Consider the following 23,357-nt stretch of genomic DNA (forward strand, 5'->3'; position numbering starts at 1 on the left):
TTGTTGTTTGATTGAAGAATTCAAGAGCAAATCCTACCGGCTTGTGGTGGAGTGTTCAAGACTACTGTTTAAATTATTCAGGTTCTTTAATTATTGTTTAATGTTTTGTTTTATTATTTATTTATATTATTTGCTTGAGATGAGTCTGTTTATGCATGATAATTATTTAAGTTCGTTTAGCATGTCTGGCTAATTCGCCTAGATATCGGTATGTAAAGTAAGTGGAATAAGGGATCAAAACTAAGTCGGTTTAATTAAATTTAAAATTAAAATCACTCTTTTTACGGTCTCAGTTCACAGGTTTAATAACAAAGTTTTTATACGAGAGTAAAGGACATAAAGAGGTTAAAATCAATAGAGCGAAAGTTTGAGGTTTTAACTGGACAGTGTAAATTGGACATTAATTCTAGATCAGGGCGAGAGCAATTTTTAGAGTTAATTAAATTCTAATCTTTTCCAAAAAGTATTTTTAAAGATTGAATGTGAGGACGAGAGTTAAGCATTCGAATTTAATTATATAACCTAAATCAACAGAGCGAGAGTTTGAGATAACGGTGTTTAAACGGTTAGTGTTTTCTTAAAAAGAGTTTCTACGGACTTTATTGCTTTCAAAAAATGGTTTTTAACTTAATTATAAGTGACAGCTACGTTAACATAAAATCATGGTTTATTCAACAGAGCGAGAGTTTGAGATAGAACTTTTAATCAATGAAGTCAACTGAAATGATTTATTTTAAAACCAAGAAACCAACAAAGAATTGATTCCCTAATTACGACGAACTACATACCGATATCCGTTTATTTGATATTTAATTTAGATTCTATTTTTAGTTTTAGCTTTTCCCCAAACAATCAAACATTATCCACCTTAGCTTTATGAAGTAACCTTAGATAACGGTATATCGATTCATAAGTCCCTGTGGGATCGATATCTTTTAAAACTACGCGATAGAACTGTGCACTTGCAGTTTGTACCCCAATTTCGACTCATAAAGTCGCGATCAAGTTTTTGGCGCTGTTGCCGGGGACTTTTGTTTAGTCGATATCGTAACTCTTCCGTTACGCTGTAGAGACTAAGGTTTCTTTTTCTTTTCTTTCTATCGTCGATTTGTATGCCACACACTCGCTCACAAGGCGAGCCGTTCTACTTACGAATCAACGATATCGAACTATATCTCCGAGTCTTACGACGAATTCGGGAATATCGTGCTGCAAACAATCTCCCTCCTGTCGAACTTCCTGATTTCAAAAACATTTTTCCTTCGATACCCGAGATGGCAGAACCAGCTCGTGCTCTTCGAGATTACGCCGCTCCATCACAAGATGAGCCGCATTCAAGTATTGCTCCGCCAGCAATCGAAGCAAACAACTTCGAACTTAAACCTTCGCTGTTGCAGGCAGTACAACAGAACCAATTCTCTGGAAATCCTACCGAGGTTCCAAACCTTCATTTATCCGTATTTGTCCAATACGCTGATACTGTTAAAGCTAATGGTGTCACTTCAGAGGCAATTCGACTTCGTCTTTTTCCTTTCTCATTAAGAGATAGCGCTAGAAGATGGCTTCAGTCTCTCCCTTCCAACTCTGTCACCACTTGGAACGAGTTGAAGAAAGTTTTTCTTGCCCGATATTTTCCGCCAAGCAAAACAGCTATGTTAAGAGCCCAGATAAATGGATTTAAACAGAAGGATAACGAGTCTCTTTTTGAAGCATGGGAAAGATACAAAGACATGATGAGACTTTGCCCACACCATGGTTTAGAAGACTAGTTAGTAATTCACACATTCTATAATGGTCTCTTGTACAACACAAGGTTAACAATAGACGCCGCTGCGGGTGGTGCACTAATGAACAAACCTTATACTGATGCTTACCAGCTTATCGAAAGCATGGCCCAAAACCACTATCAGTGGGGAACCAAACGAACAATGGTGGAAAAACCTCAAACGAAAACCGGCATGTACGAGATAAGTAACCTTGATCATGTTAATGCAAAAGTGGATGCTCTGGTCCAGAAAATTGAAAGTTTAAATGTATCACCTCCAACCGCCGTGGTTGCTATAACTCAGAATTGCGAAGTCTGCGGAATCCAAGGTCACACTCCTACAGATTGTCAACTCTTAATAGGAATCCAAGCAGAACAAGTAAACTATGCTCAAGGAAGCCCCTACTCGCATACCTATAACTCAAATTGGAAGAACCATCCAAACTTTTCATATAAGAGTAATAATGCTTTGTACGCACCTGGACAGTCTCCAAATCAAGCCCCAGCTATACCTCCGGGATATCAGAAACCGAACCCATCTACACATAGCAATAACGCCCCTAGGAAATCCAATTTGGAAATCATGATGGAAAACTTTATAGCTTCTCAACAACAAACCAATAAAGATTTCTTAAACCAGAATGTACACACTGGCGAACAAATTAAACAACTAGCAAGTAAAGTGGATGCCCTGGCTACCCATAACAAAATGCTGGAAACACAAATATCACAAGTAGCTCAACAACAAGCGCCTACTGCTGCCCCAACTGGTACATTTCCTGGACAGCCCCAACCTAACCCGAGAAGCCACGCTCATGCAATCATATTAAGAAGTGGAACAGAAGTGGAAGGACCATCTGATCCAAGGATAGGAAACCAAAACCCTAAAAAGTCAACTGAGGAAGAAAATAGACCTAAGGAAAAGGAAGAGAGTAATAAGGAAACCGTAGAAAAGAAGGAACCTTATGAACCTCCACCACCTTATAAACCACCTGTCCCTTACCCTCAAAGGCTTTCTAAAACCAAAGATGCGGGCCAATTTAAAAAAATTGTTGACCTCCTTAAACAATTAAACGTTACAATCCCGTTTACAGAAGCTATTACGCAGATGCCCTCATACGCCAAGTTCTTAAAAGAAATTCTTTCTAATAAAAGGAAACTTGAAGATAGCGAAACCGTTACACTCCCTGCCGAATGTAGCGCTATAATCCAGAACATGCCTCCTAAACTCAAGGATCCGGGTAGTTTCTCTATACCCTGTCACATAGGAAAATTTGTCATCGACAAAGCCTTATGCGATTTAGGAGCCGAAATTAGTGTTATGCCTTTATCCATATGCAAGAGACTGGAAATGGGAGAATTAAGACCAACCAAAATGTCTGTGCAACTAGCAGATCGTTCTGTTAGATACCCTGTAGGAATTCTTGAAAACGTTCCCGTACGCATAGGTCAATTCTACATCCCAACTGATTTTACAATTATGGACATTAGAGAAGATGATATTACACCCATCATACTGGGAAGACCGTTCTTAGCAACTGCCGGTGCAATCATAGACGTAAAACGAGGACGACTCACCTTCGAAGTAGGAGAAGAGAAAATTGAGTTCATTCTTTCCCAATTTTTGAAAGCACCTGCAATAGAAGATACATGTTACTTCATGGATATCATCGATGAATGCATAAAAGAAACAGAGTTAGAAAAGGAAAAATCATCCGACTATCTTGTAGAAGACAAACTTAACCAATGTTTAGCAATAACACCGGACCCTACGCAGTGTCTTAAGAAACCAACCCTAGATCTGAAAACACTTCCCAAAAATCTGAGATATGAATTCCTAGACTTAGAACTTGAACGACCTGTGATAGTTAATGCAGACCTAGGAAGACTCAAAACAGAAAAACTCCTACATATCTTAAGAAAGTATCCGACCGCACTAGGTTACAACATCACCGATCTTAAAGGAATAAGTCCTTCTATTTGTATGCACCGCATCATGCTAGAAGAAGACTGTAAAACTTCTAGAGAACACCAGAGGAGACTAAATCCGATCCTGAGTGAGGTAGTGAAGAAGGAAATAACCAAGTTATTAGAGGCAGGTATTATATATCCTATATCTGATAGCAAATGGGTTAGTCCTGTACACGTAGTACCAAAGAAAGGAGGCATAACCGTTACTGAAAACGAAAAAGGGGAAACTATAACCAAACGAATCGAATCGGGATGGAGAATGTGCATTGACTATAGGAAACTAAACAAAGCAACCCGAAAAGATCATTTCCCTTTACCATTCATTGACCAGATGCTAGAGCGATTGGCAAAACATTCACATTTCTGTTATCTAGACGGTTATTCAGGCTTCTTTCAAATACCAATTCATCCTGATGACCAAGAAAAGACAATGTTCGCATGCCCTTTTGGTACCTTCGCTTATAGACGAATGCCGTTTGGCTTGTGTAATGCTCCTACAACCTTTCAAAGATGCATGATGGCAATTTTCGCCGATTTTCTCGAAAACATCATGGAAGTATTTATGGATGACTTTTCCGTATGCGGACAAAGTTTTGAAGAATGCCTTGAAAACCTAGAAAGAGTTCTTGAGCGATGTGTAAAAGTAAACTTAGTACTTAACTGGGAGAAATGCCACTTTATGGTACAAGAAGGAATTGTTTTAGGACACATTATATCAAATAGAGGAATTGAAGTAGAAAAAGCCAAAATAGAGGTAATCGAAAACCTTCAACCCCCTAAAACCGTGAGAGAAGTACGAAGCTTCTTAGGACACGCCGGATTTTACCGACGATTCATCAAAGACTTCTCTAAAATAACTAAACCTTTAACCGGACTATTGATGAAAGATGCTGAATTCATATTCGACAATAACTGTTTAGAAGCATTTCAAACGCTTAAGCAAGCATTGATCTCCGCACCCATAATGCAGACACCCGAATGGAATGAACCATTCGAAATAATGTGCGATGCCAGCGATTACGCTGTAGGTGCTGTTTTAGGACAACGAAAGGATAAAAAGCTTCACGTTATATATTACGCAAGTAGAACTCTAGATGAAGCACAGATGAATTACGCCACAACCGAGAAAGAACTCCTAGCAGTTGTGTTTGCGCTAGATAAATTTCGTTCTTACTTGGTCGGGGCCAAAATAATAGTTTACACTGACCACGCTGCTATCAAATACCTCTTAACAAAAAAGGATGCTAAACCTAGACTCCTAAGATGGATCTTGTTGCTACAAGAGTTCGATTTGGAAATCAAAGACAAGAAAGGAACTGAAAACGTAGTAGCAGACCACCTCTCTAGACTTGAGAACCTTGAACCGGAAAGAACATCAATTAATGATGATTTCTCGTACGATAAACTTATAGCTACTTTGGAAGAGAATAACTCTGACAAGCAAGTAGAAACCACCTTAGCTATATTTGTTACACCATGGTACGTTGATCTCGTCAACTATTTAGCCGCCGGAATAGTTCCACCTACTTTATCCTACCAGCAGAAGAAACGATTCTTCTATGACATAAAACATTATTACTGGGATGATCCCTTACTTTTCAAAAGAGGCCCCGATGGTATTTTCCGTCGATGTATACCTGAAGAAGAGGTAGAAAATATAATCCAACACTGCCACTCCGCTCCTTATGGTGGACACGCAAGTACATCCAAGACCTGCTCTAAAATCCTACAATCCGGCTTTTATTGGCCAAATATATGGAAGGACGTACATGCGGCTATTAAGGAATGTGACAGATGTCAACGCACAGGAAACATATCTAGACGTGACGAGATGCCACAAAAAGGTATTTTGGAAGTAGAGATTTTCGATGTGTGGGGAATAGACTTCATGGGACCTTTTCCATCCTCTTTCGGTAACAAATACATACTCGTGGCGGTAGACAACGTTTCAAAATGGATCGAAGCTATAGCTTCTCCAACAAATGACACCCGAGTAGTAACTAGACTCTTTAAGAATATAATATTTCCGAGATTTGGCATCCCAAGAATAGTAGTCAGTGATGGTGGATCACATTTCATATCCAAGGTACTCGAAAAACTACTGTTTAAGTATGGCGTAAGGCATAGAGTAGCGACACCTTACCACCCTCAGACCAGTGGGCAAGTGGAAGTGTCCAACAGAGAGATTAAACAAATATTAGAAAAAATAGTCGCCACTTCAAGGAAAGATTGGTCATTAAAATTACCAGAAGCTTTATGGGCGTATCGAACTGCTTATAAAACCCCCATAGGGACGACCCCATTTAAGCTTATTTATGGAAAATCCTGCCACCTCCCGGTAGAATTAGAACATAAAGCCTATTGGGCTATTAGAAATCTGAACCTAAACTATAAGGCCGCCGGTGAAAAGAGAATCCTTGACATAAACGAATTAGAGGAACTCAGAAGAGACGCCTATGAAAATGCCAGAATCTACAAAGAAAGAACAAAACAATGGCATGACAAGCGTATATCAAGGAAAATCTTCCAGCAAGGCGATGCAGTCCTTTTATTTAACTCTAGGCTAAAGTTATTTCCGGGAAAACTACGATCCAGATGGTCAGGTCCTTTTCATATCACTAACGTCTTTCCCAGTGGAGCGGTAGAAATTAAAGGCAAATCCACAGAACCGTTCACCGTAAACGGGCAACGTCTAAAACACTAGCACTGTGCGGAAACCAATAAAGATTCGCAAATCCTACACTTAGACGAAATGCCTCCAGTATTTATAAATTATATTTGATAGTTTCTTTGTCGAGCTTGCGACATTTAAACAAAGCGCTTAGTGGGAGACAACCCACAAATTTTAATTTTTATTTATTTTATTTCTATTAAAATTTTGTTTAGTATTCATTCTTGATTTATTTTAATTTTTCTAAACTTTTCTCTTCTTCTTTCGGCATTTGGCCAAATCCTGACTAAAACTCATGTTTTCTTTTCTCTAGCTAACACTAACCAGATGGGACAAATTGACCGTATGGGTATCAAATTCAGAGGAATGGCTCACAAACTAAAATTTGAAGAACTAGCCACGAGAGAGATGCTACCTAGTTTATATGCTGATGACTGGGCTATGACCGCCCTTGGACTAAGAGAAAGTGTCATGTTTTTGCTGAATCAGATAGGGTGGGAAACATCTCCTATCCTACGACATTTCGTCACCTACCGGAGACTAACACTAGAATTCCTTAGCTCCCTAATCTATCTACCCAGCCATGGAAAAGGAATTAGCAGAGGTTTTATCCAGTTCAGAATGTTCAACATGGAGTACCAATTTAATATTAGAGACTTTACCAACCTTTTGGGTTTCCCTACCTCCCTTGATACATTCACAATGAGCCAAGAAGAACTTTTTGAATATAGAGAACTTGAACACTTTTGGGGTAGTTTGACTGGAAATGATGAGCCCGAGGAACATGAGTTTCTCTCTAGAAACATACATAACCCGACTTTCCGTTACTTCCATAGGATCTTGACCCACACCTTATTTGGAGAGAAGCCATACAGTACTTCAGTTTCACGTGATGAACTCTTCATCATATTCTGTGCTTCTCAGAACCGTCCAGTAAACGGTGCCACCTTTATGCTAGCAAATTTAGACCACCTTATCCAAGATGAGCGAGCACCTATTAGAGTAGGCGGTTTGATAACCATGATTGGTAATGCACTCGGATTACGTCAACCTATGCTTGACTTAAGCCCTTTTTGTGGCATTACTATTATGAGTATACCCTTCCTCTTCAATGTCATGTTTATAGCAAACCAAGGGTCTGACGAGTTCGAGCTTATAATTAATAACCAAGTTCTTTGCCTATTCACCTTACCCAATCCCAGGACTAATGTTCATAACCGCAGTAACTGGCTCTACAATCTGAACGCGACACCCTCTCCAACTAGATCCACTGAATCCATCCAGGATTATGAGATTTGTGATGACCAGATCCCTTATGCTGAATCTGACCCTCAGACACCATCTGGCTATTATGATATTGACCCTCCTCCTCAGCCTGTTCAGACCGAAGAATCAGCAATATCCGACCTCCGACATCATATGCCCGGAACTGATTATAACACCGCCATTGAAGCTTTGATGTCAGAACAAGACGCCCTCAGAGAAGAGTTTACTGAAATGAGACACGAAGTTCTAAGATACATGAGCAGTATGACAAATCAGTTTCACGAGTTGCTATACCGTGTTAACTCTTTTGCTCCTCCGGCCAGAGATCGTGCAGATGGATAGAAATTATTTTTCTTAGTTATTTAGTTTTAAGTTAGATTATTCATTAATGTTATTTGAATTCATGTTCGCATTTATTTCCCTTTCGCATTTTTTTGTTTTTCTTTCCAATATTACATTATGATCATTTTATTGAAGCTATTTATTTAATTTTATTATGCAATAGCTATTATGTTCTCTACTGTTGCTACCTATGACTTATTAAATTATATATGCACTATTATACAAAGTAGAATAGCATGCAGGAGAAATTAAATAGCAGAATAAATCAACCCATAGCAAAACAAAAATAATAACTTACCAGTCACTCTGAAGGACGCTAGCTGAAACCATGCCAAACAGACAGTGTGACGAGCGTCACACATTCTGTCACGGACGTCACGCTAAGTACCTGTGACGCCCGTCATGCACCTGTAACGAGCGTAACGCCCTTCAGACTAGGTGAACGTTAAGGAGTCGTTGGAGACGAACGTTACACCCCTTCAACTTTTTACCTTCCCCATTTATTCACATTTACCCACAATTATTCACTTTTCAACCACCTATTTTTCCAACTTCCAAAATTTTTCCTATAAATACCCTCCAAACCTTCCTTCATTCACCACAAACCACTTTCTTCTATCAAATACATTTCTTTTCTTTCCAATTTACCTCTTTCAGTTCATTCATCAGTATGGCGGGTAACCAGAATTTCGGAAATATCATCTTCCGAACCGAAGATGAAAATTATCAAAGGGAGCAATACGAGCGTTTCCAACAGCGAGGCGTCGTCTCCACCAGGTATCCTGATTTTACTTGTTTACAACAATTAGTATTACTCCAAGGTATCGAATGGATGCTCCGTCAAGCCGACTTAACCTTTCTATGCACGCATAATCAACCCACTTACCCCTCCCTAACCTTAGAATTCTTAAGTTCATACGCATACACCACTCCCGCCGGTGAAGACGAATTCTTAACCGGTACCGCAACCTTCCGTATGTTCAACACCGAGTACTCCTTAACCCATAACCAATTGAGTACCATGCTACAATTCTCCATAGAAGGTCAAGTCTACCCCAGAATCCCTCCAGACCTAAACTGGAACACAGTCGCCGTTTTCGACCTTTTCAAGAAAATATCCGGTGTAGATGCCTACAATTGGGACGAGCTCCTCCTTTCCCACATCCATAATCCAACCATCCGGTATTTTATCCGCATCCTACAAAACACAGTTTTTGGAAGACCGAACAACAACAAGGTCAACGCAAAGGAACTATTCTTCCTCGAATGCGTCTTCGAACCGAATGCAAAGGTAAACGCTGCCTCTTTTCTATTTCATCATATCCGCACCTTATGTGCTAGAGGCCGTCAACCCTTTGTAATTGGTGGTTTAATCACCACAATAGCACTTGGCTTAAACTTAGGGGACCGACTCCAAACCTTAGAATCTCTACCTCCCCTATTTATGGACATCAGCTACTGTCGATCCAGCCGCCTGATTAAGAACAGAGTAGGCGGAGGATATTATCTTATGGTGAACAACCAGGCTATCCCAAGCGTTATTCTACCCAACATGGCCCTAACAGATGTCACTGATCGCTCAACTGGGTGAGTCGAGAATGGGATACAAACTGCAAGTGCACAGTTCTATCGCGTAGTTTTAAAAGATATCGATCCCACAGGGACTTATGAATCGATATACCGTTATCTAAGGTTACTACGTAAATCTAAGGTGAAAATGTTTGATTGTTTGGGAAAAAACTAAGAGCTAAACTAATATCTAGATTAAATATTAATAAAACGGATATCGGTATGTAGTTCGTCAAAAATAGGGAATCAAGTCTTTGTCGGCTTCTTGGTTTTAAAATGAATCGTTTCGGTTAACTTTATTGGTTAAAGGTTCTATCTCAAACTCTCGCTCTGTTGAATAAACCATGATTTTATATTAATGTTGCTGTCACTTATAATTAAGTCAAAAACCATATTTTGAAAGCAATAAAGTTGCAGAAACTCTTTTTAAGAAAATACTGACCGTTTTAAACACCCTTATCTCAAACTCTCGCTCTGTTGACTTAGGTTATATAATTAAATCCAAATGCTTAACTCTCGTTCTCACATTCAATCTTTAAAAATACTTTTTGGAAAAGGTCAGAATTTAATTAACTCTAAAACTTGCTCTCGCCCTGATCTAGAATTAATGCCTAAATTACACTGTCCAGTTAAAATCTCAAACTCTCGCTCTATTGATTTTAACTTCTTTATGTCTTTTACTTTTGTAAAAAAAATCTTGTTATTAAACCTGTAAGTTGAGACCGTAAAAAGATTGATTTTGATTTTAAGTTTAGATAGACCGACTCAGTCTTGATCCCTTATTCTGCTTACTTTACATACCGATACCTAGGCAAATTAGCCAGACATGCTAAATAAATAAGAATTTATATCATGCATAAACAGACTCATTCCAGGCAGATAATATAGATAAATAATAAAACAAAATATTAAATAATGATTAAAGAACCTGAATGCGTAATACAATAGTCTTGAACACTCCACCACAAGCCGGTAGGATTTGTTCTTGGATTCTTCAATCAAACAGTAAATTAAATCAAGGAAATAAAACTGGAATATAACGTAAGGTTAAATCCAGTATAAAGTTGCACAATAGTTTCCGGTGTAGAAACTATTATGCGAAAAATATCTAAAAGCTAAAACGGGAAAGGTAAATTTGCAAGGGAAAAAGAATGTAAAGCTTGCAAAAGAAATAAATAAAATAAACAATGTTAAGTGCTGGAAAAGAAAAAAAATAAGCAAAAGCGTGAAAAGAAAATTGGCAGAGCTTTGGCAATATGAGCGTGGAAAAACCGGAGATCCAGAAACTTCCCAATTAGCTGCTATTTATACAGCTGCTGGTGTAACTGCTTTCCAAGGGTTTCCGTATGCGCGGTCTCTTCGTTCCGAGGGTTAAGCGTGCGTGGAAATAGCTTTCAACGTGGTCAGTTGAGTTCCTTGCGCCAAAAATATAGGGAATGGTGTGACGTCCGTCACACCATGTGTGACGCTCGTCACGAGAGGGTACTTAGTGTGACGCTCGTCACAACCTTTGTGACGCCCGTCACAGGCATAACGTGCACTTTCTTTGGGCTGGGCTTGGTCTTTGTTATTCGTTTCCTTTTTATTCCCTTTTACACCTCCTTTTCCTCCCTTTTTCACTTTTGCTTCAAAATGGATACCTGACATAAATAGTAAGGAAATACTGCATAATATCTGATAAAATGAGATAAACTAAAGTAAATGATAATATAATCTAATTGAATTAAGTCTTAAAATGTGATATAATTTCGTGTTATCAGTCACAAACCCCAACCGCCACCTCTATGATCTAAATGCTCCCGAAGCCACCGAGTCTTCACAAGCAAACCCGCCCGCAGACGAGTTTGAAGACATGGAACAAGGTGATCCTACTCCTGCACAACAATCTATCCCGCTCAACCACTCCGATGCTGTAGCTGGCCCATCCTCACGTCGTCGACGACGAAGGCCTGCAACCGACGACGAAGGCCTGCAACCAACGACGACATCATGGATGCAATTGATGGTATGCAAGTACAGAATCTCGAAATGATGCAACTAATGCGCCAAATGCAAGAACAACAGGAAGCGAGGAATGCCATTACCGATCAGCGGTTCGCCGATTTGCTTAGTAGGTTTGACAACTTAGAGGTACATCAACGATCACCAGGTCCAAGAACCAGAGGCGGAAGGCAGCCTTAGTTGTAGTTTCTTTTCCCTTTCCCTATTGTATTTCATTTCCTTAAAACATTGGGGACAATGTTTATTTTAAGTATGGGGGGGGGGGGAAACCTGTTCTTTCTATTTCCTTTTTTTTACAAGTATGTACCTTTCCTTTCATTGTTATTTCCCTTTTAATTATATATAAAAAAAATATTTAGATTTATTTTAAGTTAAGTCCCGAGTGTGAAAAATTCCTATTATCTATTCCCCTCAATTTTCATGAGCCACAACAAAAATTCAACACTCAATAAGTATAAAGGTTGCTCATTTTATCGAACTTGAGACGAATTAAGACGAAAACTATTACCGCCAAACACTCTAACAAACCGCAACATGTTAGATCAGAATAAGTACCTATTATACCAATCCCTTGAACTTTTAGTTCTATAGTAACCCCGAGTAGTTTATACAAGAAGTCAACACCGTCCTAATAGCAAACTACGTGGAGGGCCGATGAATATAAGTGAATGATTCCCAAAGTAACATAAAAAAAAATATATATATATCAGAAAATGCACTAAGTAAGTTAGGTGATCCTTACCAGATCATTTAATCTAAAGGTTGCAGATCATACAAAAGCATAATATGAAAGATCCATTATGAGTTGGTTCAGCAGGTATCTGGTGCTGAACTTGGTAGGGCGGACTACGGTCCGATCCCCCGCAATTTGCAATGGACTGAATAACGAATTTATCCGACTTATGTACCAGAACTTCAAGCTAAAAAGGGAATCAGAATCACTAACCGGTTACTCCACTATGTGCACGAAAGGATAAAGGGCTTAATGTGATTTCGCTGGAATGAAAACGGGTGAGATAAGAGTAAAGGAACTAGGATAGCTATAATAGTGTACTTGAACTGATTTGCATAAGACAGGGTTATCTGAGGTTGCAACGGTGGCTGTTGATGTCAAGATTTAACTCAAGTTACCTCTAAACAAAGTTTACGTGCAACCTAATACGAACTGACGTGTGTTTTGAAATTTCATCTGGCTAAAACTGTTAACAAATTCTATATTGAATTTTGCTTGAGGACAAGCAAAGATCTAAGTATGGGGGAGTTTGATAACATGAAATTATATCATATTTTAGGACTTAATTCAATTAAATTAAATTATTATTTATTTCAATTTACTGCATTTTATTAGATATTACGCGGTATTTCCTTTCTATTTGTCTCAGGTGTCTTATTTGAAGCACAAGTAAAAAAGGAAGAAAAGGAGGTGCAAAAAGGAATGAAAAGAAACAAATAGCAAAAGCCAAGCCAGGCCCAAAGAAGACACAGGCGTTGTGCCTGTGACGAGCGCCACACATTCTGTCACGGACGTCACGCTGCATACACTTATGTGACGAGCGTCACACATGGTGTGACGGACGTCACACCATCCCCCTACATTTCTGCCTTCAGAGACGTTGAGTCTTATATACACGCTGAATCCTATTTCCACGGCTATGCATCCGTTACATGAAGACCCCTTGACGCGGACTGCTTTGAAAACCGTTACGGAAAGCATCAATATAAATAGCAACTTTGCAAACCCTACAAGGTTCCACGCTTTTTCCAGATTTCGGCAGTTTCCAATTTTCTTTTCTTCAGCAGTTTAAGCATACCTTTTACATACTACTTTTGCAAATTTTTATTGTTTTTCTCTTGCAACTCTATTTTCCTCTCTAGCACTTAATTAATTTTCACATAATAGTTTCTACACCGGAAACTATTGTGTACCTTTTTACCGGATCTAACCTTACGTTAGAATCTAGTTTTTTTATTCCTTCGTTTTAATTTGTTGTTTGATTGAAGAATTCAAGAGCAAATCCTACCGGCTTGTGGTGGAGTGTTCAAGACTACTGTTTAAATTATTCAGGTTCTTTAATTATTGTTTAATGTTTTGTTTTATTATTTATTTATATTATTTGCTTGAGATGAGTCTGTTTATGCATGATAATTATTTAAGTTCGTTTAGCATGTCTGGCTAATTCGCCTAGATATCGGTATGTAAAGTAAGCGGAATAAGGGATCAAAACTAAGTCGGTTTAATTAAATTTAAAATTAAAATCACTCTTTTTACGGTCTCAGTTTACAGGTTTAATAACAAAGTTTTTATACGAGAGTAAAGGACATAAAGAGGTTAAAATCAATATAGCAAAAGTTTGAGGTTTTAACTGGACAGTGTAAATTGGACATTAATTCTAGATCAGGGCGAGAGCAATTTTTAGAGTTAATTAAATTCTAATCTTTTCCAAAAAGTATTTTTAAAGATTGAATGTGAGGACGAGAGTTAACCATTCGAATTTAATTATATAACCTAAGTCAACAGAGCGAGAGTTTGAGATAAGGGTGTTTAAACGGTTAGTGTTTTCTTAAAAAGAGTTTCTACGGACTTTATTGCTTTCAAAAAATGGTTTTTGACTTAACTATAAGTGACAGCTACGTTAACATAAAATCATGGTTTATTCAACAGAGCGAGAGTTTGAGATAGAACTTTTAATCAATGAAGTCAACTGAAATGATTTATTTTAAAACCAAGAAACCAACAAAGAATTGATTCCCTAATTACGACGAACTACATACCGATATCCGTTTATTTGATATTTAATTTAGATTCTATTTTTAGTTTTAGCTTTTCCCCAAACAATCAAACATTATCCACCTTAGCTTTACGAAGTAACCTTAGATAACGGTATATCGATTCATAAGTCCCTGTGGGATCGATATCTTTTAAAACTACGTGATAGAACTGTGCACTTGCAGTTTGTACCCCAATTTCGACTCATAAAGTCGCGATCAATAGATAAAGTGCTCGGTGAGGATTAAGGCCCTTATACCTATGTATCCTCATAGTGAAATGAGGAATTCAGAGTTCCATAGTTCAAAGAACTAATGGTGGGAGGTGAAAGAATTATGATAACAGTATGGTCTAAACCAAAGGATAATGTGATTTGAACTCCAAAAAGGGATGAAATATGAACCCAAGAGTAAACTGGTATGAACCAACAAGTAAGGACCTGTTTGTTCTGTGTGTTGGCAGCAATTTTGGTAAAACCAAGAGTGTTCACAAGTTGTCACAAGTGTTGTCTTGACATAAGATAACTTGTACCTGCAGGATGTTTAAAATGTGAATATGCAGGATTTTACTGAGATGTCAGACCCGATTTCATGACATCTGTATACAGAACATTCAGTCTGAATGTTATATATTATGTGATTGCATTTTTAATGCTAATCTATGTATGATTGATGAGATGGTTGAACATGCTATCAATCAGTAATTACAACCAAATTTAATTATTTTCCAACGAGATATAATCAGCTGTCATGAGAAGATATGAATGGAAAATAGTTTTAGGGTTTGATGATGTCCAAGCCCAGCCAATTGCTTCTATATAAAGGACATGGAAAACCTGGTTTTGTACACAAGAAATAACGAACGAAATATTGAGAGAGAATAAGGGTTTTAGTCTTGTATGGTCGTGTGAATTGTAAGCCATTCAATTCATTCATAGATGATTGAATTGGTCTGATTTTTGAGTTGTAATTTGTCCACTTTAAGCTTTGAAGCATAAGCGTGTGTTTACTTGATTGAAGCTTTTAAGTAAGATCAAGTATGTGTCTTTGAAGAGTGTCTTCTTTTCATTGTAATTCTTTTTTTATATCACTGCTGTGATTGAGGGGAAGTGAGTATGATCTTATATCTAAGAGTTCTTAGGTAGAAGTCACACGGGTAGAGATTAGGTGAAAAGACTGTAACTTGAAGTTGTTTACTGAGAGTCTTTGAACTGATTCTGTTTAGTGGATTTCCTTCCTGGCTTGGTAGCCCCCAGACGTAGGTGAGTTTGCACCGAACTGGGTTAACATTTGCTTGTGTCTCTTGCATTACTGTTCTTTATCTTTTATCCTGTTTGTATTGTTCAGATATTAGTGTCGTGACATTACCTTCGACATCTCATATCTGATACCAGAATTTCAATTGGTATTAGAGCAGGCATCCTGCTCTGGTTCTGGGTGAGATCTAGGGACATTACTTTCTGGTACTATGGAGAGAGATGGAGGATCTGTTCATAGACCACCTATTCTGGATGGATCCAACTATGACTACTGGAAACCTCGAATGGTGGCCTTCCTAAAATATTTGGATAATAAGGCTTGGAAGGCTGTTTTAACAGGCTGGGAACATCTAGTTATTACTAAGGATGGAGAAGCTACAACTGATAAGAAGGCTGAGGAACAATGGACCAAGGAGGAGGAGGATCTAACCCTTGGGAACTCTAAAGCATTGAATGCTATATTCAATGGAGTAGATAAGAATGTCTTCAGATTGGTAAACAACTGTGAGGTGGCTAAAGATGCTTGGAACATTCTCAAAACCACTCATGAAGGCACCTCTAGAGTAAAGATGTCTAAACTGCAGCTGCTCACTACCAAGTTTGAAAATTTAAGGATGAAAGAAGATAAAAATATTCATGAACTTCATATGAATATCCTTGAAATTGCTAATGCCTCAGGAGCCCTGGGTGAGAAGATGTCAGATGAAAAACTAATGAGGAAAATACTCAGGTCACTTCCTAAGAGATTTGCCATGAAAGTGACAACCATAGAATAGTCTCAAGACATTTCCAATATGAGAGTTGATGAGCTTAATGGATCCCTCCAAACATTTGAGATGGGAATATGTGATGGATCTGAAAAGAAAGTCAAAAGCATAGCCTTCATGTCAAACACTGAAGAGAAAGAGGAAGAAAGTGGTCAAGATACTGATGATGATCTGGAAAATGATGTAGCATTACTGGGAAGACAGTTCAACAGACTTTTGAAAAAGATGGATGTAAGGTCTAAGTCAAATGTCAAGAACATCTCATCTGACATCAGTAAGTCCAATAATGCTGGAAGAAGAACAAGATCTGATGAAAAGACCAAAGAAGGAAAAGGAGTTCAGTGCCATGAATGTGATGGGTATGGACATATTAGAGCTGAATGTGGAACCTACCTCAAGAAACAAAAGAAGAGTCTTGCTGCTACTTGGTTTGATGAAAGTGAAACAAAAGAGTCTGCAAATCTTGTGACTGCATTGACTGGAAGATGGGGTTCTGATAGAGACTCAAGTGATGATGAAGTAACCTTTGATGAGTTAGCCACTACCTACAGAAAGTTGTGTCACAGAAGTGAAGAAGTGTGTCAACAAGTTGAAAGTCAGAAGAAAGTGATAACACAACTAGAGAATGAGAAGGTAGAACACTTGGAAACCATCTCTAAGTTAAAGACTGAAGCAGTGTTCTTGAATTCCGAACTGGATGAGATGACAAAGTATGTCAAAATGCTAAACAATGGATCTGACACCTTAGACAAAATTCTCCAGACTGGATAAATGACATGAGACAAGTCTGGCATTGGGTTCAATGAATCCAAACCTGAGTGCAGTCACACTGGTAGCAAACCAAAATCCAAACATGAGTGCAGTCACACTGGTAGCAAGCCAAAGATGTCACAACATCATAAAGTTATATGGCTATCCTAGTCCTTATCATCATCAACCTAGACCCAAACATCACATACCTGTCAAGAGAAAATAATGGGTTCCTAGGACTGTTGTTACAAACCTGATAGCTCATACTTCCTTCAGAGTTTCAGCCAAAGAAGACTGGTATTTTGTCAGTGGGTGCTCCAGACACATGACTGGAAACAAAAACCTGCTAACTGGCCTTCATCCTCATGCCACCAGCTATGTAACCTTTGGTGATGGAGCAAAGGGTGAAATCAAGGGGATTGGTAAGCTTAACTGCCCCGGAGTCCCTAACCTTGACAATGTCCTACTTGTTAAGGGACTGACTGCAAACCTAATAAGCATCAGTCAACTGTGTGACCAAGGTCTAACTGTAAACTTCACTAAAACTGAATGTCTAATTACTAATAAAGAAAATGAAGTGATCATGAAAGGAGTCAGGTCTAAGGACAACTGCTACATGTGGAGTTCTCAAGAAACTGGTTATTCTTCAATGTGTACTCTAGCTAAAGAAGAAGAAGTGAAGATATGGCATCAAAGATTGGGCCATCTGCATCTTAAAGGTATGAAGAGGATTATATCTGTTGAAGCTGTTAGAGGAATTCCCAACTTGAAGATTGATGAAGGAAGAATTTGTGGAGAATGTCAGATTGGAAAACAGACAAAGATGTCACATCAGAAGCTCAGACATGACACCACTTCCAGAGTGCTGGAATTTCTCCATATGGATTTGATGGGACCCATGCAGGTGGAAAGTCTTGGTGGGAAGAAGTATGCTTATATAGTGGTGGATGACTTCTCCAGGTACACCTGGGTCAATTTTATAAGAGAAAAATCTGATGTATTTGAAGTCTTCAAAGATCTTTGTCTAAGACTTCAAAGAGAAAAAGAAAGTCAAGTTATTAAAATCAGAAGTGATCATGGGAAGGAATTTGAGAACAACAAATTTGCTGAATTCTGTGCATCAGAAGGAATTAGTCATGAGTTCTCATCTCCCATTACTCCACAGCAAAATGGTGTGGTAGAAAGGAAAAATAGAACTCTCCAAGAATCAACCAGAGCTATGATTCATGCCAAGAAATTGCCCTACCACTTCTGGGTTGAAGCTATGAACACAGCCTGCTATGTTCACAACAGAGTAACCTCGAAGAAAGGGACTCCTACTACCTTATATGAAGTCTGGAAAGGGAGAAGACCTGCAGTCAAATACTTCCATGTGTTTGGTAGTAAATGTTATATCTTGACTGATCGTGAACAAAGAAGGAAGATAGATCCCAAAAGTGATGAAGGAATATTTCTGGGCTACTCAACAAACAGCAGAGCATATATAGTCTTTAATTCCAGAACAAAAGTAATGATGGAATCTATCAATGTTGTGGTTGATGATCAACAGACTTATGTCACAGACGATGTTGAGTCATCTCTAAATGATGCCCTAACTGATTTACCAGACGAAAATAATGAGAGTGAAACTCCTCAAGCTGAACCTGAAGCCGACAAAATCAACAAGGGACCCTCCATCAGAGTTCAGAAGGATCATCCCAAAGATCTCATTATAGGAGACCCAAATAAAGGGGTCACAACTAGATCAAGGGAAGTGATCTCACATGGCTGTTTTGTGTCCAAGATTGAGCTTAGGAATGTCAAGGAAGCCTTGACTGATGAGTTCTGGATCAATGCTGTGCAGGAGGAGTTAGGCCAATTCAAGAGAAATGAAGTATGGGAACTGGTTCCAAGACCTGAAGGAATAAATGTCATAGGAACAAAGAGGGTGTATAAGAATAAATCTGATGAACAAGGGGTGGTTACTAAAAATAAAGCAAGATTAGTAGCACAAGTATATACTCAAGTTGAAGGAGTTGACTTTGATGAAACATTTGCCCCTGTAGCTCGCCTTGAGTCCATTAGACTATTGCTTGGAGTGACATGTATTCTGAAGTTCAAACTGTTCCAAATGGATGTAAAAAGTGCCTTCTTAAATGGTTACTTAAATGAGGAAGTATATGTTGAACAACCTAAAGGATTCACAGATCCAAATCTTCCAAAGCATGTGTACAAGTTGAGGAAACCCCTCTATGGTTTGAAACAAGCTCCTAGGGCTTGGTATGATAGACTCACAGTGTTCCTCACCAACAATGGATACAGGAAGGAAGGTATTGACAAGACCCTATTTGTTAAGAATGAAGGAGGAAAACTCATGTTGGCTCAAATATATGTGGATGATATTGTGTTTGGTGGGATGTCAGATTAGATGGTTGAACATTTTGTTAAACAAATGCAGTCTGAGTTTGAAATGAGCCTTGTTGGAGAGCTGGCCTATTTTCTTGGGCTACAAGTCAAGCAGATGGAAGATTTTATCTTTCTATCTCAAAGCAAAAATGCCAAAAACATTGTTAAGAAGTTTGGCATGGAGAATGCAAGTCATAAAAGAACACCTGCTTCTACACATCCGAAAATCTCCAAAGATGAAAATGGTGTTAGTGTAGATCAAAGTCTATACAGAAGCATGATAGGAAGTCTGCTATATCTCACAGCAAGCAGACCTGACATTGATTTTGTTGTAGATGTTTGTGCTAGATATCAAGCTGAACCAAAAGTCAGTCACATAAACCAAGTGAAGAGGATACTGAAATATGTCAATGGCACCAATGACTATGGGATGCTGTATACTCATGGTTCTGGATCTATGCTGACTGGATATTGTGATGCTGACTGGGCTGGAAGTGCTGATGATAGGAAAAGCACATCAGGAAGATGTTTCTTCTTGGGGAACACCTTGATATCATGGTTTAGTAAGAAACAAAATTGTGTGTCCCTTTCCACTACTGAAGCTGAATACATAGCAGTTGGAAGTAGTTGTTCTCAACTGGTTTGGATGAAATAGATGTTGACTGAATACAATGTCACACAAGATGTCATGACATTGTACTGTGACAACCTGAGTGCTATAAATATTTCTAAGAATCCTATTCAGCACAACATGACAAAACACATTGATATTCGTCATCACTTTATTAGAGAACTAGTGGAAGAGAAAATCATAGCCCTAGAGCATGTTACTACTGAAATGCAATTAGCTGACATATTTACAAAGGCTTTGGATGCTAATCAATTTGAATGTTTAAGAGGGAAATTAGGGATTTGTATCCATGAGAATTTATAGCAATTAATTTGGAGTGGAAAAGGTAATAAAAATATTGTCTGCCCACTTAAAAGAAAGTGCCCCATTTATGGTAAATCATTACCTAGTATTGGAACTACCATCTATAGCATTTTCACACGCAACCTCAGCTCAACCACTTCCATCTTCCTCAAACTTTATCGACCATCTCTGCTAGGGCAACCAAAATTCTTTCACAAGCTCAACAAGATGTCACAACTTCCTTCATCTTCTAGTTCTAAAAACACCAAACCTGTGCACAAAGCAAGAACACCATCCATGGATTTTCTTCATGAAGACATTTTGGAAGTGATTCCCCTATCAGTCATCCCAGGCGATGCTCCTGGTCCATCCTCCACTGCTGGACATACTCAAGGTAACAGTTCTAATAACCCTACCTCTAAAGATGACATGCATCATACTGACTGTGTCATTAGAAATTTGGTCACGAGGATCCTAAATGAAGGACACTTAGTCAAGGGAGTTTCGACTCCTCTATCTATAAGGGACCCCTCACCTGAGGTGGAACCTAACAATGAGAAAGATGACGAATCATCTAGGTATGAGAAAGATATAGCTGCTGAGGGACTGTGTTCTTTAGGGAAAACCGTGCCTTGTAAGAAATCTGTAGATGCTTCTCAGTCTAAGAAGCATGACTCTGGTAAGAAGGTGATTGAATTGGAAGAAGAGAGCTCAGATGATGAAGATGATAACTTGCTTCATCACTTGAAGCCAAATGTTGCTAAGAGAATGAAAACCAGGAAGGCTAGGTCTATGGCTGAGATGATGACAGCCAGAACTGGTAAGAAGGCTACTACTGTAGGCCCTTCAAAGTCATGGAGTAAAGTGGAGGTAAAGAAAAGAAAGGTAAGAGAAAGTTCTGATTCAGAGGATGATGTTGAAGACGATGTCCCAGACATCTCTCCTATCAAAAGGTCTACTGTTAGAAAATCTCCTACTAAGGTTGCTGCTGTACATTTGGATAACATTTCCTTCCATCTGGAAGATGGTGCAGCCAAGTGGAAATTTGTAATCTAAAGGAGAGTGGTTGTGGAAAGAGAACTAGGAAGGGATGTTGTGGAAGTTAAGGAGGTCGTGGACCTGATCAAGTCTGCTGGTTTAATGAAAACAGTTAGTGGGTTATCTCAATGTTTTGAGGGTCTTGTTAAAGAGTTTGTGGTGAACATCCCTGAGGACATTGCTGACAAGAATAACAAAGAGTTTTGTAAGGTATTTGTTAGAGGAAAGTGTGTGAAGTTTTCTCCAACTGTGATCAATAAGTTCCTAGGAAGAGGAACAGAAGGTGATGTTGAACTAGAGGCCATAAACAATGAGGTCTGTAGGATAATAACTGCTGGACAAGTCAAGGAGTGGCCAAGCAAAAAGCATCTCTCTGTTGGAAAATTAACTGTGAAATATGCTATCTTGCATAAGATAGGGTCAACAAACTGGGTACCAACAAACCACATATCTACAATCTCTAATGCTCTTGGAAGGATCATATTTGCTATTGGAACCAAGCTTAATTTTGAATATGGAAGGTTCATGTTTGAGCAAATTGTCAAACATGCTTCCACAAATGTAGTGAAGCTGCCCATTGCTTTTCCCTTAATAATTTGTGGGATAATCCTAAGCCAACAACCTGGAATACTGAGCACAAGTGATATCCCTAGTAGAAGAAAACCTCCATTGTCAGTTCATTACAAGTTATTTGAAGGCATTCATGTCAATGACATTGTCATGACATCTGCTATGAAGAAGCCAACCTCTCAAGGTGGCCTGATTGCTGAACTGAAAGAGACCTGTAAGGAATTGGAGACTGGGATTAGGGTGGCTAAAGCCAGGAATGAAGCTCTAGAGGTTCTGATTAATAGCTTGGAGCAATGAGACATGGATAATGTTGGTCAAGCCAAGGACACAGATGCCTACACCTCAAGTGAGAGGTCTGAATCTCAAGATAAATCAAGTGGCAGTTCTGGATCTGAAGCTGATGAAGATGCTAGCTCCTCTGACTGAGTTGTGGTGAAGATGGTCCCCCTGTTATGATGATGTGCTGTTCTGGAAGCCTTGATGTTTGTTTTTTTGGCAGTCTTATTTTGATGTAATTTTTGGGTTCTTTGTGATTTCTCTGGATTTCTTTTTATCTCAGCTTATATAGCTGTTTACAATTATGGTTATGTAACACATGACAATATGTTTTAACATTCTATATGTTATAACATTCTATGTGACATTCTCTGTTGGACTAATAGACATTTATTTTGTCTCATTGGTCTATTTTGACTAAAAAGGGGGAGAAGTTAATATGTGGAGAGCTGCAGTTAATGTGTGAAGAGCTGCAGTTAATATATGCTATGAAGTAGCTAGGCTATAAATAGATGAAAGCTGATGTTAAACAGAATGATGTTCTGTGTTATACATGTGTTTTGAAGGAGATGTCTTGATGTTGAAGGAGATGTCAGATGGGGTGATGGATGTTACAGGTTTTGTTGAAGGAGATGTCCGTGTTGAACAGACTTAGGGGGAGAATAAGCTCTTATGTGTTTAATGTGTGTTTACTAGTTGCTATTATAGCTAGTAAATGTGTGGTTTATTACTTCTGCTGCTGCTGATATGTTTTTGTACTCTTGTGAACAAATGAACTGATGTATGTTTTAGCCAAAATTTGCCAAAGGGGGAGTTTGTTGGTTCTATGTGTTGGCAACAATTTTGGTAAAACCAAGAGTGTTCACAAGTTGTCACAAGTGTTGTCTTGACATAAGATAACTTGTACCTGCAGGATGTTTAAAATGTGAATATGCCGGATTTTACTGAGATGTCAAACCCGATGTCATGACATCTGTATACAGAACATTCAGTCTGAATGTTATGTATTATGTGATTGCGTTTTTAATGCTAATCTATGTATGATTGA

At 38.5% G+C, this 23,357-nt stretch overlaps 1 protein-coding gene and 1 non-coding gene across 2 annotated transcripts in view; both read right to left on the reverse strand.

Annotated features, from left to right (window-relative positions):
• The window catches only part of LOC127137273 (uncharacterized), a 140,940-nt gene that overhangs the window by 44,016 nt on the left and 73,567 nt on the right, over nt 1-23,357 (reverse strand). The gene's annotated exons all lie outside the window — the stretch shown is intronic.
• On the reverse strand, nt 1,653-1,759 carry LOC127077614 (small nucleolar RNA R71). Its single transcript, XR_007787405.1, has one exon. It is a non-coding gene; the product is annotated as a small nucleolar RNA R71 (small nucleolar RNA).

The sequence above is a fragment of the Lathyrus oleraceus genome, chromosome 4, assembly GCF_024323335.1.
Source record: "Lathyrus oleraceus cultivar Zhongwan6 chromosome 4, CAAS_Psat_ZW6_1.0, whole genome shotgun sequence".
In the NCBI taxonomy this organism is placed as follows: Eukaryota; Viridiplantae; Streptophyta; class Magnoliopsida; order Fabales; family Fabaceae; genus Lathyrus; species Lathyrus oleraceus.